The 18,660-nt window shown below is 35.5% G+C and overlaps 1 protein-coding gene across 10 annotated transcripts in view; it reads right to left on the bottom strand.

Annotated features, from left to right (window-relative positions):
* Positions 1 to 10,434: 10,434 nt before the first annotated feature.
* The window catches only part of AKAP6 (A-kinase anchoring protein 6), a 283,028-nt gene continuing 274,802 nt past the window's right edge, over positions 10,435 to 18,660 (bottom strand). For all 10 annotated transcript variants that reach the window (XM_066998060.1, XM_066998067.1, XM_048058598.2 and 7 more), the window contains one exon: positions 10,435 to 17,894. The gene's annotated coding sequence lies outside the window, so the exon portion shown is untranslated. The remainder of the gene's footprint in view (positions 17,895 to 18,660) is intronic.

Below are 18,660 nucleotides of genomic sequence, written 5' to 3' on the forward strand. Positions count from 1 at the left end.
CAGTTGCTCTCTCCTTTCTCAACTTGAATAAAAGCCATGATATCAACTCTAAATTCCTCATATGTTTGTGAAATAAAAATGATTGTTAGAGTTCAAAACTCTTCTTTCCTATGGTATTAATTCAGTCAGCTGAGTAACTACCTGTATGAGACTCTCAAATTCAGTAGCTGTTAACTGGTGTCATCAGATATTTTTTACCACGGCTTTCATGTTCTCAGTCTAGAAAATGTCTCTCTTTCTTGAGACTGTCAAGGAATATACTAGTTTTTAACATTTGCTTTGTTGCCTTTTGCAACATGTCAGGCAGGAAGTGGCAATGCACCTCCCATTCATAGCTGTCTCAGTTCTACAGGATCTGTGAAGCTTCCCACCACGTGAACTTAGAATATTGTCCACATGCAGTAATAAGAGACAGCTGTGCCAGAGCTGTTCCGCTGTGGGCTATTCTCATTTAGTGATAAGTTAATTGCATGATAAAAAATCTGAGAAATAGTGTCAAGATAGATCGCAATCCAATTTCTGCTCTGTATGATGTGGGTTTAAAGTATGAATGAAGTTCCTTAAGTCAACAGGCTTCGGACATATGTGGTAACACAAAGCAGAATTTATATAGATGGGGAAATATCAGATAGGAGAAAGCTATTTTGAGCAAGTAATGTTAAATTCAGAAGAAATGCATCATGTCTCATTCTACTACTATTTTCTCTGAGGAAATAACTGTGTGAGGGGCTAATCCTGTTCTCTACACAGACAAAACTCCCTTCAAGTCAGTGAGAGTTTTGCTGGTGCTAGAACTGCCTGATTGGTATCCAAATGTATTCAGTTTTACAGTTTGAAGTGTCTCATAATCTTTCCAGCAAAAATACAACACTTAATGGTCCCAATCCAGTGAAGACATCCAGACAGACAGATTCTTATTTACAGCCAGAGTGATTTACAAGAGCAGAGACTAAATCTGCCATTAAGATCATTTACATAGCCTTGCGCAAAAGCAGGCCAAGAAACATTAGCGTAAAACTCTCTTCTTATTACTGAACGTTGTTTATAGCTGTTCTGTCAGTGCTCACCTCATACAGATTCAGCACAACTGCTCATGTTTTCATTCCCCAATGCCAATTTTTGTGCTTTATTTCCCCTTCTGTTAAAGAGGTCTAACTGCAGTGAAGTAAATATTATTCTTCTGGTACTAGAAATATGGAATTTATGTACAAATTCCATAAGAAGCTTTTATATTTAGGCAGGCCACCAACTTAATCAGATGATTAACTCCTGCTTGTTTCATTAAGCTGTAAGATCATTCCATTTGCAGTGGCTTTTTGGAACACTGTGATAGTGTACATAGTGTTTCCTGAATATCCCAGAAAGATAGATTCTGTTCTCTTAACATTGTCAAAACAAGTAATCAATTATATGAAAAAAAAAGCCTGTTTTACTAAAAAGAAACAACTATTTCTTTTACTTTTCCACCAAAGACTGTTTATCCTACCTGAAAAAAAAATAAAAATAAAATGTATGTCCCAATTTTGGTAAAGGCACAGTGAAAGAATAATCACAAAATAATATCAGCTAATACCTCCAATTTTGGGGGGTAAAAAAAAAAAAAAAAAAAAAGGATATTTTCTGCTAGCAGCCTAGATACGTAACCTGAAAAATACTTTTCAAATGAAATCTTCCAAAAACATGGGATAGATAGTTTTATACATTATACTGCTAATTTGAAGATGCTTTAAGATATGTTGGGAAACCATTTTTTCCTCCTAAAGATTCAATGACTATTATGGTGACAGGTCTTCTTTTGAAAGAAAATATCATCCTATTTAGAAGATCTTTGTGATAAGAGCACTGCCAAAATATGGAACACAGCTTAAATTACTCTGTCTAAGGAGACTTTAGCCTTCATCTTTAACTGTCTGGCTGGCACTATATCCACAAGGCTGCAAGGATTTTGGGATGTAAATCCTTGTTAGTCCTGCCTGTTGAATTATTAAATATTCACAGGGACAAAGATTGTGAACATAGCTTTGTACCAGTTAAGACACTTATTGAACTGTACAAGGAGGTAGCACAAGAAAACTGATAAATCCTCACTTTTTGCATTAAAAATGCAATGAAAGCAGACATTTTTTCTTGTATTTTAAAACTGAACTTTCATCCCCTACTGAATTTGAAATAAAACCACCCTGAACATTTAAGGTAGCTCCAAGCATGTACTGACTATAGCATCAATATCACCTGGTATCAAGTGATGACTTAGAAATTTGAATGACACCTGGCCTTATGAACTCTATGCACATTTTTTTCTGTTTTCATAGCCTTTCCTGTAAATATACACAATATGTACATGGTTATAATAAATGAATTTATTTATTTGCAATCAGAACATTATGTATAATATCAAATTCATATACCATTACTATCTTTCAGAATGAACAGGCCTTTTTTAATTCCATATTATATTACCATAATATGGTTTTACTTTTGTAGGAGTATGTTGTCATAATAGATACTAACCAGATCATTGATTCTTTGCATGAACACTCTATTACTTGAGCAACATACTTGAATTCCAACCTACTGCATGCTAGTCATTCCAGCAGTAACCCTCCAGGGTGCAGGCTGGCCAGTTATATTGAGCTTTGTGGAATGAATTACTTTCTAGAAAGTAGCCTATAATTAAAAGATAATGTAATTTGTAACCTCTGATATTTGAAAAGCTACTGTTGCACTTGAAAACCCAAACCAGCTTGAGTACTACCTTTTTCCAAAGCAAATAATTAAAAGTTAAATCAGAGAAGCGTGGTAAGCTATACAATTAATTATTGGAAGAGCATCTGGATCTTGAAAGATTTAGCAAGCACAAGGAAATAATTGCAGTAGGATCTTCATTAGGTTTGATATATTTTGCATACCTTTTTTTCTATTAAATTCATCATTGCTATTTGTCACTCAACTATTTCTGAGGTAATTAACCTAACACACACCCTGGCTCTGGTCCATAGCACACATCCGTAATGCTCAGGTCAATCTCTATGTTATTCTTGTTTCTTTTTGATATGTCAAGGCAGAAGCGTGGGTTTTGTACTTGTTCTCCACAGCTCTGCTGAGTTTATAAAACACGCTGAGCACAATGAGCCAGGTCATGCCTGTTCTTTAAAATGTGCTTTGCAGAAGATTTAAGAAAAGAAGGACACACACAAAAAAAAAAAAAGTGCTATGTACAGTATTTTGTACTCATTGCTGGAAGCACAGTCCATATCACAACAGTCAGTTTGTATTACAGTAATGTCAAGCTACATGTTGAGCTTTGGTTAACACTCCATTGCTAAAATGAAGGATGATCTTTGAGTTCAAGAGAGTAAAGAGAGAAAGAGAGAGAGAGAGAGAGAGAAGGAGAGGCAGGGCCACGATTCATTTTTTTCTGCTGAAAGCTCTATTTTATATCACCCTTGATACTTAGAAGTTTTGTGGCAGCTCTAAAAATCATTCAGATCATTAGATTTAATGGCTTTGAGCACCTAAATTAAGCATTTCAGCTTTAGGAGCTTAAAGTCAATCTACATTGTCCTAATTTGAAAGCTGGCGTTTAAATGGGGCCTAATCAAAATTTCTGAAAATAAATTATTTTGTTTCAAGATTCAAACATGAATTTAGATCCCCAAATTTTGTGACCTACTTTCTGTTATTTCACGCTCAATCCCCATGTTCTTTCCTGCTTTTAGCACTGCAGCGGGTTGAGAGTGAACTAAGAGTGCCTATAGTGGCAGCAGTATTTCTCTCTTCATGTCTTGCTTTTATAAGAATGGATTCATTTGTGCTATTTTTTTCTGTGTTTACTTGGAATGAAATGAGAGAGTATTTATGAGAGGATTGTAAAACATTGGGGGTGTACTGTGAAATTCTATAACTTCTGAGAAGATATCTAGGATAAGGTAAGAATGACTTTTTTTTTTTTTTTGGTAAGCCATTTAATATCATTAAATGGCATAACTTAAGAGCTTTTAACATGAATTTTAAGCTGTGAGAGAAATAGTTACTGTTGACAGGAAGAAGTAGGGCCCAATTCTTAGAGAGGGCAAAGGTTAATAGAATCAAGCAAAAGTGGCACTTCACAGGACTGAAAACATTGAACATACATTTAATATCTTTGATTAAATAAGACAGAAATGTGCTGTGTCTTAGCTAAAAATATGTTTTATATAACAACTGTCATCAGCATTTTATTGATCAAGATTCATGTCCATAGAAAATAAAATAAATCAGAAGGAACTTTTAAACTCCTAGGAAAACAATGTTTTGAAGCATCCCAGAAACTGTACTAAGCTAGTGATGGTTTTATCCTGTTATTTTTTTTTAATTTATTTATTTTTTGAAGAATATTGTCCGATAAGAAGAACAAGATCAAATATCTGCAAAGATCTTCTCTGTTCTTATTTTATCCTTTTAACTCAGGGTCGACCTGCTTGAGTTTTAGTTATTGGAAAACTGTTCAATGGGCTCATGGGAGCTATTTCCCTCCCACATTAAGGGATTCTTAAGAGCTCCTCCCAGAATGAAAAGGCAACTTGAACCTGTTTACTTTGTAAGGCAGGCAAAATTTTCCATCACTTAAAGTTTTGGCTTAAAACTCTTATTCCAACTGCAAAATTGTGCATTAGCCATGGGAATAAGCATGAGGCATTAATCTGCTTAGATTTCAATAATTTATCCTCCGAGGCACCCAATGGATAGCAAGTTTAGCCAAGTAGCTTGAGGGAATGTTTAAATAGAACTGTTCCACGTGTTAAACAAACATTGATGACTGACAGTAAAACATAAATTAAGTTCCTAAGAAAAATAATCACAGAATCCACTGCTATGATAGAGAGCTTTGCAAAGGTACATGAAATCCTATTTGAAGCTAAACAATGTAGCCCATTACTGTCAGAATTTCTCCTCTTTTCTTAGCCTTGCATCCTATTCACTTACCACTTTTTTTTTTTTTAGGTTTTTTTTTTTTTTTTTTTTAGTTTTGAAGTGTTTGGCCATAATTTGAGCTTCTCAGTATAGGAATGTTTATCAAGTGACAACTGGACTGTTAACTACTCTGTCAAGAAGGCAGTATTCAAAAATTTAATCAATAGCTATATTTTGTGGTAACTTGGGGAGTTTTAGTCCATATTCCCAGTCATATGCTCTGGACATATTTCCAGGTTATATAATTTTTCTTTCCCCACTCCTTGATCTTGGAAAATTATGTCAAACCTGATTTTCAGGTCACAGAAGAAAAGCAAAATATCAGTAACTGGTTCACATGGTGCCTTATAATAACCCTTTCATTTATCCATGATCTAGCTCTTTTATCAAAGAGTTGAGAATTGATGAGTTTCGTGCTCAGTACTTATAAAAAAGGTACATCATTTCAAATGGCTAATATTGCATCTTATTAATTTACAATAACATGAAGATTTCATTGGTAGCTCAATTTTATTTATTTATTTATTTATTTAATTTCAAGTTCAGAAACTCAACATTCTAAAGCTAGAATAGTTTCTGTATGTTTTTTGCCTTCTTCTAAGAAGAATGTAGCAAGAATTTTAAAACCAGCTAAGGTACTGCTATAAAGTACTATAAACCAATGCAGTGTATTCTGAATTCTGACAACCTACCAAAAGAGTCTGTCTTCATGCAAGGTTTTGTATTTGTACCTTGGTGGGGTCTGCCAGCCAGAATGGCACTGCAAGCCCCCCGTTCTCTGAAACGTTCGGACACTTTGGATGGTGTTGAATTGATAGGAACCAGGAATTAAATCAGATAAGTTCATTTTAAGCTATAGTCAATAAAAAACAGGATGGAGATGCAAAACAAGAATGGCTCATATATGTTCAGTACCTCGCAGCATGCTGTAGACCCATGACTAGGGCTCCTAGGTGCCACCACCATGCTAGTAACAATGGCGGAAACCTGAGGAAGGAGTACAAGAACAAGCAAAAGCTCCAAAGCACAGCCCAAACATTTTCAGCTTCTAAGGACTTGAAAATGTAAAATTACAGGCACTTGAAACTGTCCTTTTAATTTCTCTATTCAATTACTAAGAGTTCTCTAGGCTCTCATGAAAGGGAAGGAGGGAAGGAAGGAGGGAAGGAAGGAGGGAAGGAGGGAAGGAAGGAGGGAAGGAAGGAGGGAAGGAAGGAGGGAAGGAGAGAAGGAGGGAAGGAGGGAAGGAGGGAAGGAGGGAAGGAGGGAAGGAAGGAGGGAAGGAAGGAAGGAGGGAAGGAAGGAAGGAGGGAAGGAAGGAAGGAGGGAAGGAGGGAGGAAGGAAGGAAGGAAGGAAGGAAGGAAGGAAGGAAGGAAGGAAGGAAGGAAGGAAGGAAGGAAGGAAGGAAGGAAGGAAGGAAGGAAGGAAGGAAGGAAGGAAGGAAGGAAGGAAGGAAGGAAGGAAGGAAGGAAGGAAGGAAGGAAGGAAGGAAGGAAGGAAGGAAGGAAGGAAGGAAGGAAGGAAGGAAGGAAGGAAGGAAGGAAGGAAGGAAGGAAGGAAGAGGGTGAAAAAGAAAGAATAGAGTTTAACTGTGACTGGAAAGCTAGCAGAGAGAAGATGAGGAAAGCACAATCCTGATTTCTTTGTAGCACCTCTGCTATTAAGAGTTGCTAGTAAGCAACTCTTACTGCTTCTTTTGCAATCTTGAGAGAGTTCAGAAATGAAGAACAAATATGACCCCTAGAAAATAATCTCTTTCATCTCCCTTGCTCTGCTAAGGATACACTTCTTGTCTTGCAAATGGAGCCGTTTGACAATCATTGCTCTCAGTGTCTGGTTAAGCTTCATCTTTGGTGCTAACAACTAGTGCACTTTTGACCTCCCTATGCAGCAGAAGATATAGAGTGCCAAAAAAGGTCAAGGAACAACTTTTCCACAAAGATTATAGCTTGAAAAACCTTTTCCTCTTGGAAACCCCAGAACTTGGATATTGGCCTTATTGGACTTGATTTTAAGAAAATTCAAGGTTGCTCCAATGAGAGCAGACAGTCATACTTCTGCTATTGCTAGGGAGCACTGGTCCCTTTTTTGAGACACACTTTCTCCAGTGTGTTTACTTTTAGCTTTCTGTGCCTTTAAAAAGGGAGAGGGCGAGAGTATTCTCTTTTCAGCAAAAGTATGGGCTTGTCTAGCTGTGGTGAGAGCAAGGAGGCCAGTACTATTTGAGGAAGGAAAAGTAAGAGCACAATTTTGGAATCACTGAATTATTCAGCTCCTCAGTGTTCATATGCAAGCACTAGAAAAAACACATGAAGTGTTAAATATATAAAAACATTAAAGCTTTTGGTTTTACACTAATAAAAGCTAAGCCTTTCAACATTGTCTTATGTAAATACCCTGCACTTGTGGGTTGTAAAACAAATTAATAGTGCAATACCTACTCCATTTTCCTGCCTTAAACATTAGTAGAAACTTAGTCTCACAGAAGTTGCCAAATATTCAAATCCAGGAACAATTTCATCATCTAATCTATGGGATCTATCTGAGTGATGCATGTAAAGGTCCTTTGCTGGTCCTTTCATATTTTTTCATGTCTATATTCTAGGACAAGAGGATGCTGGGTGTCTGTCATTAGCCAGTGCTAAAGGGCGATTTGTCCTGTGCTATGGCCCTATGCATTTAACAACTGTAATTCTGAAGTGGATTTAAGTTCTGCAAAAACTTGTGTTGGCAGCAACATTCATAAATTGCCATGAGTTTTTAAAAATATATAGTTAATTTTTAACTGTTAGAATTTTTTAAAATACAAGCATTTTTATTTCAAGTGTGTATTTTGTTATATAACTCAATACTCAAATTCTAAGCAATTATTTGATGTTTCCAAATATATTTATAACAATGAAAAGTAAAGATCTGGTTGTGAAATAGACTAAGTTTAAAACCTTCTATTTATAAGTGAACCTTGAAGCAGATTTCTTTATCCAGAATGAAATGATGAAAAAAATCAGGCTGGTGTAAAATAGTACGTAATATGCAGCACCATGGAAAACTTACCATGTTTAAAATGCCAGACTGTTACTTAATCAAAAGTATTGACATATGATGAAGCATAGCCTGGATAAAACTGCTGTAGCACTAAGAAATCACTATGGATTTTTTAAGTATATAGTATGCAAGCATGCTTAAGAATCTGGGGCAAGGAGGGGTGCTGAAACTTTTTTTTAGTCACTTGCCACACTTCAAACAGGTGCTGGCCATCTGATTCTATAGGCACTCATCTCATATTATTAGTACTTTAATGAGTTCAGATTAGTTGCTTCTGTTTGCGACCTCCGCAATGGAAAATCATCTTGGATCATTTTCTGGTTATTTCTGGGGCCACTGTGGCTTTTTTACATAGTAACATTACTGTCTTTTTACAGGACTATTTCTTGATTTTATGCAGTTTCCATGCTTGTACCGTGTATTACGAGTTATTTGTTTTATACCCTAGTGAACACAAGACCTCAACTATTCAACTTGGTTTCCAACACTGCAAAGGAAGAAATACTAAGGGATCTTTTCCCCCTTTCTTTCTAATCTCTTCTGTGTTGAAAACAATTTCTTGATAAGCAAAACAGACAATGAGAGTCTGTAGCCTGCTTTATGGTTAAGGCATTACTGGTAAATGAAACAGAAGGAGCTCCCTTTTCAGAACCAGTATCCATTAAGGATCTTTATGTACAAACAGCTTGGCTTCCACTCACTAACACTGTCACAGTGAAATTACATTGAAGGACTTTGGACTTGTTTTTAAGCGTGGATGGGAATAAATGGAAGAACTGTATATTAGGTGATTTTGCTTCTTTTTAAATTTGGCTGATGAGAAATGTCCCACGTGTCTATTTGTGAGTAGGTGTACAGAGGAAGTGTTCGTGGGTTTCTGTTTGCACTCTTCCTTTAATAACAGATACTATTCCAAAACCTATCGTTACCTTTTGTGCAAGGCAGAATAAGAGTATGGTCATAAAAAAAGAAGAATTTGGAGAACGGAGGAATTTTAAGAAGGGAAAATAAATTTAAATGAGATGTTTTTTGAACATTTTGTTATGAGGTCCCACTGGTAGTGAAGTACAAGATGAGGACATCTTCTTCCAAACTAATAAATCCACAAATATTACTGTAAAGATGATATACTTACCAACTTACCAAATTTCAGATGCAAGTATATAACTGTAGCAGTTACAGTAATTCCATTTGTAGTCCACACCTACCTTGGGAAATGGATTTGTTGGTTGTGCAGAAGTCTCACCAGATTTACTCTTCTCCATGTACTGGCTCATATACATCATTTACCAAATTCTACTTTCTTATTACCTGATCTGTCATTTCTTTCCTTCTTATTAAAGATTATCAGCTGCTGTTCACCAGTGCCAGGAATGTTTATTCCACCTTCTTAAGCTTTTGTTTTCCAGCTCAACACAAATTCAGTGCTGATAGTCATGCTTTTCCCCAGAGACATATTTTTTCTACAGCACCAGATCTATAAGTGTTTGTTGCAGATACTAAATAACTGCAATTCCAATATATCTAAAAATGTCACATCAAACCTTCTTATTAGGAGAACTGGATGAGATCTCAGAGATGCCAGGGTCAGCTGCAAATCTGTTTTGATGAAATCTCAGCCCCCATTCAGAGATGCCAGTTGCAGTAGGTGAGACACGGCAAGCCCAAAATGTTGCTCTGGTAGCGGCAGGAGCAACTGGAAGGATGTTCCTGAAAATGTTTTTGTTTTTATCCTTCCACAAACCTCATGAGCATATGATAAAATGCCAAGGGTAGATTTCTAGGATTAACAAGGGCTTTCTTCATATAGCCTTTTCAATTTGACTAAGCTTAAGAAATATGTGCAGAGATATTTCATTATTATGTTTACCATGGTGATAAGGATCAAGAAAGATAAATAGTATTGATCACCATTGAAAGCCCACAAGAAAATCATTTTAATGTGTATCTTATTCTAAAAGAACTGAATCTTCAGGTAGATATATGTTTGGCTTGCAATTGAAACTACAGTTTCTTCTAAGAAAATGTTAAAATTAAGAGTTCCAGTTGCATACAAAAGGCAGTTGCCTGCTGGCTTGTTTTAAAGACCCATAACATAAAAGTCCTGGTATAAATTTTTCTTGAATAAAGAAAAAAAAAGCATAAGATTGCATAAAACTTTTGAAATACAATGGAAGTCTAAGAGAAATATAATTATTATTGTCGGTTTATCACCTCAAACATGTTGTTGTAAATGTCATTATATCAGATGAGTTTGAAAACAGGTTTTCCATTTCACACTTTATTTGACAAGGTGATTCATTGTTTAGAGCAGTTTAAGATGTCAGTCCTCGTACAAAGAATTGAGTTGTGCTGATGTGCTTATGAGCATTCCTCCATCAAAGTATATGATTAAAGAAGGGTTATTCTTCTGCAATATTGTTACCCAACTGGCCTGAAATATAAGTGTTTTCTTTATTGAAATATAATTTATCACAGTTAACTCCTAGGTAACCATGTATATGTTACATATGGCATATGGAAAAATCGTTACAGTTATCCACAAAATCATATTTGAAATTTCTTAAGCCACAGCACAATAGCTTGTCAAGTAATTGGAATAATTTGTTTCTGACAGATCACATCTTCATTCTCAACAGGAGAAAGAAGAGGAAGGAAAAGAAACAAAGGCATTTTCTATGCTTCTTAATGTTTCTTCTGTCTGTCAGTGGCCCATTTCTAATCACCTCCGAGAAAGTCAGAAATCTTGCTTTGGCCATTTTTGTGTAGGATTTGGAAAATTTCCCGTTCTTTCAGTGGACAACAGCTTTCAGCATGGAGAATTGAAGTTTGCTCTCCACTGTCATTAGTTTGAACTAACCTGCTATCTTAACACAGCTGTCCATTCTATATTTAGACTCCTTCACAATCCCACTAAGCTGTTTGACTCAGTAATTTTTTTGTAGAAATGAAATTCCACAGATTAATTATATATCATGTAAAGGAGTACAGTATCTCCTTCCATCATGTCTAAATTCACCACCAGTCCATTTTTGTGAGTGACTTGGTATTATGTGGCTGGGAGAAGAAAGACAGATTTGTCTTAAATAAACCATTCATTATTTTGAATACTATCATGTCTGTTACGTTACAAAATGCTATCAAATAATCATAGATACATACTGCAGACATAACTCAATTTTCCCTCTTCCCCCTCCTTCTTCCTTTCTTTTCTTCTTTTTCTTTCTCATTTTTGTTTTGTTCTTTTTCCTTTTTTTTTTCTCTTTTCTTTTTTCTCTTTTCTCTTTTTTCCATTCTCTTCTCTTCTCTTCTCTTCTCTTCTCTTCTCTTCTCTTCTCTTCTCTTCTCTTCTCTTCTCTTCTCTTCTCTTCTCTTTTCTCTTCTCTTCTCTTTTCTCTTTTCTCTTTTCTTCTCTTCTCTTCTCTCTTCTCTTTCCTCACACACCTCAGTTCTACACTTACCTAATACAGTGAGCTTTACATTTCTGTATGTTGTTCTACATACGAAAAGCCAGTATGTAGGATATAAGACTCAGGACTAAGGTGCTGATACACTTAATTTATCTTCCTCTCTTACTGTAGGCAAGTGGGACAGAGATATGTACAGACTGCAGTTTGACTTCATTCAAAATTGAGGATAATTATTAAGAACACGTCCCTCCCCTGCAAAGAACTCACTCATAGATACCCCTCCCCCTCAGAGAAGAAACCTCCTCTTCAACACCCTATGTTTAATGCAATCAAATGTTAATTAACTGACAATGGTACATCTGATTGATATGCTTGGCATACTGAACAGCAGATTCAGAAAAATGAGTATACATGAATAGCATCACTTTACAGTTTGCAATAACAAGTCTAGCAGTAGAGATAAATCTGTTTCAATATACTGTATGCTCCTATCATTCTACAAATATTTTAACCAGAGCTAGTTCCCATCAACCATCCTTGAAGCTCCACCTCATCTTCTGTTTGTCTCTTCTTCTCAGCCAGCATGATATTTGCAGATACAAATTCTCCCTCCAGTCTCGCTGGCCCAGCTGCAGCCATTACATATCTACCAGTTACCTTCTCTTCACTCCAACCCCTGATTTTTCTGCCTTCCACTTGCATACCTTTCAAAATGGTGCCTCTAAATTGCCTGCAGCTTTCTGACTCCCTCTGCGACATCTGTAAGTTGCAAATGCTTTCTTTGGTTGCTGAATTGTGCAAGAAGAAAAGGTACAGGCAGAGAACTGTTTGGCTCAGAAGACCAGTTCCAGACTCAATAGTTCCAAGGAAAGATTATCAACGTGGTATAAGCATTTTATATATATAAATATATATATGTATATATAATAGAGTAAGAAATGCAGGAATGTGTAAAATGAACAGCAACAGGCCTGAGAAACATTTGTGTTTTCATTTATAGAGAAATCCTATTACAGAGGAAGATTTCTTTAGTAGTCATATTAATAGTGGAAAATAGAACTTCATGTGTATGAAAAGCTTGCTAAAGACTTTGCCTCCAAAAAAATATGACCAAAACCATTGTTGATCAGCTGGGCTGGCACACATGCTCAGCAGCCTAACAGAGCTGTGGGATTTCCTTTGGTTCTTACCAGTTTTAACCACTGAAAAGACATTTCCATAATCTTTTTGGCACTTTGAAAGGCCCTACTTTGAGGTAAGTAAACCAAACACTACAGAGACATAGATCTGTCTGGCATCAGTGTGTCAGGATAAATAATGATCAGCTAATTGAAATACCATAATGCAACAAAGCTTAGAAGCTTAAAGTATTTTTTGATTAAACTACTGACAAGGGACCATTAGATTTACAGAAGGATTTTGTTGTTGTTGTTTGTTTGTTTGTTTTGTCTGCCAATCTATAATATTTTAAGTCTACTTGCTGCAACTTCATTTTTGAGCTTGTCAGAGACAGATGTTTCTTAGCCCAAATTTGGTCCTGTTCCTTACAAAGATGAAACAAAACCCATGCCATCTAAAGACAGTTCTGTAATCAGACTTTTGATTCCAGAGCTATAAAGCAGAAGTTCAGGTACATATTCTGTATCCTGTACGAGAAATTACCATACCACATCACTTGAGGGCATGTTATTTTTAGCAGCATTTATCTCCCCCGGAAAAAAAAAAAAAAAAAAGGACAGATGTGGAGTAGATGGTTGATACTCTGTATCAGTGCTTCCAGAGTCTGATTTTTATCATGCTGTAAATGAAGTGCATCAAGAATGGTTTGTGTTTTTCCACTACTGCTTGAAACCTTGTCAAATATGTTTCCCTTTCCCTGTCACTCTCCTAATGTTTCTTTGGCAAATGCTACACCTGGATCCTCACTGCATTTAAAACATCCTCATAGTAATTACAAGGAAGAGAAAAATCTTTTTAAAATTGCACGTGTTTTTAAAACTATTTTCATTTCCTTTCACATTCCTAGAATGTCACAGAGATATGAGCTCAATACAAGGCAGAAGTAAAATCATTTACTTCTCTAAGTGTTCTTTTCCATGCCATATCAAGTATGATGTAGTTCTGTGCTTCTTGTATTTTTAATGATTAGTTTATCAATAACTATATTATCCCAGTAATGTTTGTACACTATAATTACTGACCTACAAAATTCTAACTCCACTTTTAACTCAGCTTATTTCTCCACACCCCAGAAATAAAGCAGCACTACTTGCTATTGCATTGGAAATTACATTTTTAAAGCACTGAGGCACTTAGAATTCAGCCAGTGCACAAACCTAAGTGACACCAAGTTCATTTATGATCTAGTCCTTAAAAACCTTTCTAAAATCAGGGATGAGCATGCATTTACTGAGCAAACAGTAGTCACATGAAAAATGTAAGCAATTGGGGTTGATAGAAAAGGTATAAGGGACTGGGTGAGTCTAAAAAGTTAGAAGCATAGCACTGAAGGCAATAGATCAGATGTCATTTGCTGGCCAAAATCCCTCTCCAAGTGATGCTATTATTAGGAATAAGTTTGTAGAAACTTGTCAGTGAAGGAGATTGACTTGGCTAAGAAACTGACATCCCCGTTAATCCTCTTGAGCCAAGCATGAGTATGGTCTGGCCTAAACATTAATAACTCTTTACTGTGCTCTGCAGAACAGAAACCTTCACAATCAACATTGTTCTTGATGTCTTCAAGCAAAAATAAATACATAAATAAATAATAAACATTTTAAGAGCCCTAATACCAGGCACATTTTTGTCAAAATATATTGTTTTACTCAACACAGGAAAATTTGAATGAAATTCTAAAACATGGGACACGGGACTTGGGGTTACAACATCCACGAATCCCTTCACCATTCTGAAGGAGGATGGCTGAGATACCATATGTCTCAAACCGTTCATTTCAAGCATTCCAGAAACTGTTTATTGTGAAACAAATAGAAACAATTTCAGCATCTTTGCTGGTGTGCATGTATTTGTTTGCTTATGCGTACACAAATACACAATGAAGAGCACAATCTACCCCATGGGTGTAGAGATGCCACCTAAATTTCTCATATTATAACAAAGATGCAGAGGCACTGTTCTGTAAAATAGTCTATGACTTACCTTTGGAAAAAGGCAAACTGTTAAGTGGTTCACAAGGCTATCCATACATAAAACTACTGTGATTACAAAACACCTTTTAAATCACAGTCTCAGGCATATGCTTTGCCACTAGTGTTAGCATGCATTCCCTTTGCTTAGAGCTGGAGAGCTCTGGCTCTCTTTGGAAGGAATGTGAAGCAGGCCGGAAAGGGAGATCCACGTGTCAGGGCCATTGCTGTCAAATGGCCCCCTCACACATTGCAGATGTTGTTCAAGCATGAGCCAGGGAGCGTGCAGAATAAAAAGCAGCCTATGGAGCTTTAGGTGGGGATAAATGCTGCAGAAAGCTTGTAGCATGCTTCTGCACCACAAGAGAATTTCATAAGAAGTGAACAGGATCTATATGGGAATGGGCTGAACTTAGAGGGTATATTGGTGTATCAACATTAATTTTACACTATTCCAATATTTTTTCCTTAGAGAGTTAGCACTAGAACTTCATGTAAGTTCTATGCACAACTTGTCCATAAGCATAGGACTTATACTAAGACACAAACAAATCCCGTATAGTGTATGTTGGAGTTTTCTTTTCATTTAGAAATCAATTTTATTGACATCAGAATCTAATATATTCTGAGAAGAAAAAAAAGAAAAAAAAAGGTGATGCTTAGATGCTTATAACCATGCCAGAAAAAGTAGTTGATAATGATGACGGGTCTTGCATCAGAGTCATATAAATGATGACTTTATCTCACGAGACCAAATAATATAGACATGGGAATACTAGTTAAATTAAAATGTTCAGCAGATCTCAGCAAGGAACCACTGAAATTTGAGTTGTGACCATATAATACTCCAGATATTGTACGATGAGTATGTGGCTTATTGATATGACAAGTACTACTATTTTCCCCTAGGAAAAAAATGGAATTTGTGGCAAATGGTCTAATAGAACAGAACAAGTAATTGATGGAGTTTTGCACAGTCTGTTGAGTGAAGTGACAGATCTGAAAAGCCTCCGATCTATTAGTTTTTCTGTCATCATAGAGTAAGGTCTGACTATAGACAAAGTAAGTTTAAGAAAATACAACATAAAACAGAAAAAGCTAGAGACAAAAAAAGAATGATCCCAAACTCAATTCCCATGTCAAGACCATTTTACAAATAACTCATAAATTAAAATAATTGACACTATAAATATTTTACTAAACTTAGGAGTTATATTCTGAATTACTTTCTATATAATTTTAAAAATAGTTAAAATATATTACAGTGACCTTTAGCTATACAGTTATATATTTTAGATAATTCTAGGTTCAACCTAACAGATATATACATGTTACAAGATATGCAAGAGCAGAAAACATTACTGATTTGAAAGGTTCTCTTAAAAATTGCTTCTTATTATTAATGTTCTTCTTTAAGCTAGGAGTTGCTGCCCTACCCACATCAAAGCTATGTAGTGGAAATTTAAATTGAGAGATAAATGACTTGTTTCTTGCAGTAATAGGAAGCTGTTAATAATTTGAAAAACACAAGGTTTTATTTTAAACACTTGTTACTTCAGTTTTATATGAATATATCATGTGGTTGGTATAGTTCCTCTAAGCTACTAGCTAAGCTTCTCAAACTGGAACACATTTTTTAAAGGTAGTAGAACACTGAAGCTTTTTGCAAAAGCATTTGTATAAATGGAAAAAATATATATATATAAAAGATGGTATGGGAGAGTATTTCATGCCTTAATACTTTCCTGCCATCCCTTCACAACAGTGTTTTCAGGAGATGAATATAATGTTTGCAGAGGTAGGTCTGGCTTGCTTTTTAGTCACCCACTATGGTTTTAGCGCAAGATAAAAACCTTTAAAAAGTACAGTCTAAGTTATTTAAACAATAAACTGTAAATAATATAACTGTAATATAAACTATATATTAATATATATATTAATAATATATTAATATCTAGTTATATATTAATATATATTAATGTATAAAAAGCTTATTCAATATCATTAAGAAAATGAATCAAATTTTAAGAGTCAGAGAACAATTTACAACCCCAAATCCAGCTGTTAGCAATTTTAAAAGGGGGGGGGGGGGAGATCTGATATAAAAGCATGCTTGACCACTGTTAACTACTGTTGGCAGTGTACTAGCTTAATCTACTAAATATTTGTGTCTCTTTATCTGATCTAGGAGACCTGCAGAATCTTTAAGGAAAAGGATCTTTACCTCTGAGCCCGGTAACGCAAGCCTTCACCAGCTATGGAATTGCATCTGTCTAGGAAATATTTGCAAACAAAAAGGTACTCCTCTGTACTTTGATGCAGCATTCTGTTCTTGGTACGCGGGTAAAACAGATCACCAGTTCTGCTTTATTTTTTTTTCCCCAATAAACTATGTTTATTATGCCAATTCTAATTACCATGCAATCTAATGTTTTTAAGGCTTATATTTTCCACATCACTGGACATCACAAACATGAAAGCATTTTATACTGTCATTATACATCAATGTTTGCACTTGGGTATACATATATACAGAAATTATTCACACATCTTAACCTTGCTATTTTCTCCTTTCAAACCAACATAATTTTACTGTGAAAGCAGCTTTTTAATAAATGGTATAAGAAATACAGCAAGGCACACATTTTTAAAAACTTTTTTTCTCATTACCACCTCAAGAAGCATAAAAAAAACCAAAATGTTGTACTTAATTCCGTAGAATGTCAACAGTTCCTAATATACAACACCATGCAGTTGTTTCTTGAAGTGTTGCATAGATTAAATTTTAAAATGAAATAAATAAAATGGTATTTTGTTTAATTGTTTAATTTTTAGATGTATTGATTAAGGAGAGCTAATGACTTCTTTTTGCTGCAATCCAACAAAATTGTCACTTTAAACATAAAATAGTTTCAATAAACTTATGCATTATACACATAAATATTAAATTTGATACATAAAATAGAGGAGTACTGGCAGGTACAATTCTGAAAAGATAAACCAGACCAATCATGAAATCTGTGGAACTTCAAAACTTTAAGGAACAGAACCCAGTGGTAAGTAAGCAGTACAGGAGCATCCAATTTAGGAAGGGCAGATCATTAGAGGTAGCTTGGGAGAGGAATCCGAGAAAGCAAATGGCTTTGCTACCATACCAGATGATCACTGAAATAGGACTAGCATATGCAGCCTGATCACAAAGCCAACATGGACAAATCACATTTGGAAAGAAAATTTATCTTGGGAGTCAGTGTAATGAAAGGCAGTGATACAATGGAATTGGAGGTCATCCCAGGGTTTACAGGATGAACCTGCACCTGAATTGCAGCCAAGTTTCTAAAAGGAAACAAAAAAGTAATAGCAGGTTACAGAAAATGCAGTTTTATTTGCAAAACATAGCTCTTCCAGAACAACCATAGATACTCATTAAATGATCACATGCCAGAGCCTTTAACGCAGAAGCATACAGTAGGCAAACAATTACTTTTAACAGCCTGAGGTACAAGGTAGTGTAAAAATTGTTTTGATGTAGAAAACTCATTGATTTTTGTAAAGACTTTGTTTCTAAAGAAACAATGGAAGTCATCAAATCTGACCTTTTCCCTGGATCCTGTCCTCATCCTTACCTGCAAACTTACCTTCAGTGCACTCAAAGGTGCACCGATCAATGAAAACATAGGGGTTTTTAAAAGGCAAACAACAAAAAGATCTACCCGTCACTTAGTTTAATATTTATGTAAACATATAAAATGAGATTTCAAGAGAGAAGGAACAGATTGTCACAGAAGTGGTCCATGAATAGAACTGTCAGTGTCATCACTGTCATTTTAAATCGTAAATAGCTATTTAGACACTTCTAGTACCAGCAATGAGTTAAATTTTCATACTATAGAATTATCCAGCTTGGAGTTTAGGGTTAAACTATTCATCAAAAAGCACAGGCTTATGATGAGGATTATGAAGAAATAACTGTCAGAATACAGCTCAAAGATTAGTGCAAAGTACATCTTGTAGGCATTTCCTAGGAGGCACTCCAGACATGCATTATGTGCCTTCCAAATTAAGCAGGAGTATCTGGATCTATCCAGTTACCTTCTCCTTT

The sequence above is a fragment of the Anser cygnoides genome, chromosome 5, assembly GCF_040182565.1.
Source record: "Anser cygnoides isolate HZ-2024a breed goose chromosome 5, Taihu_goose_T2T_genome, whole genome shotgun sequence".
NCBI lineage: Eukaryota > Metazoa > Chordata > Aves > Anseriformes > Anatidae > Anser > Anser cygnoides.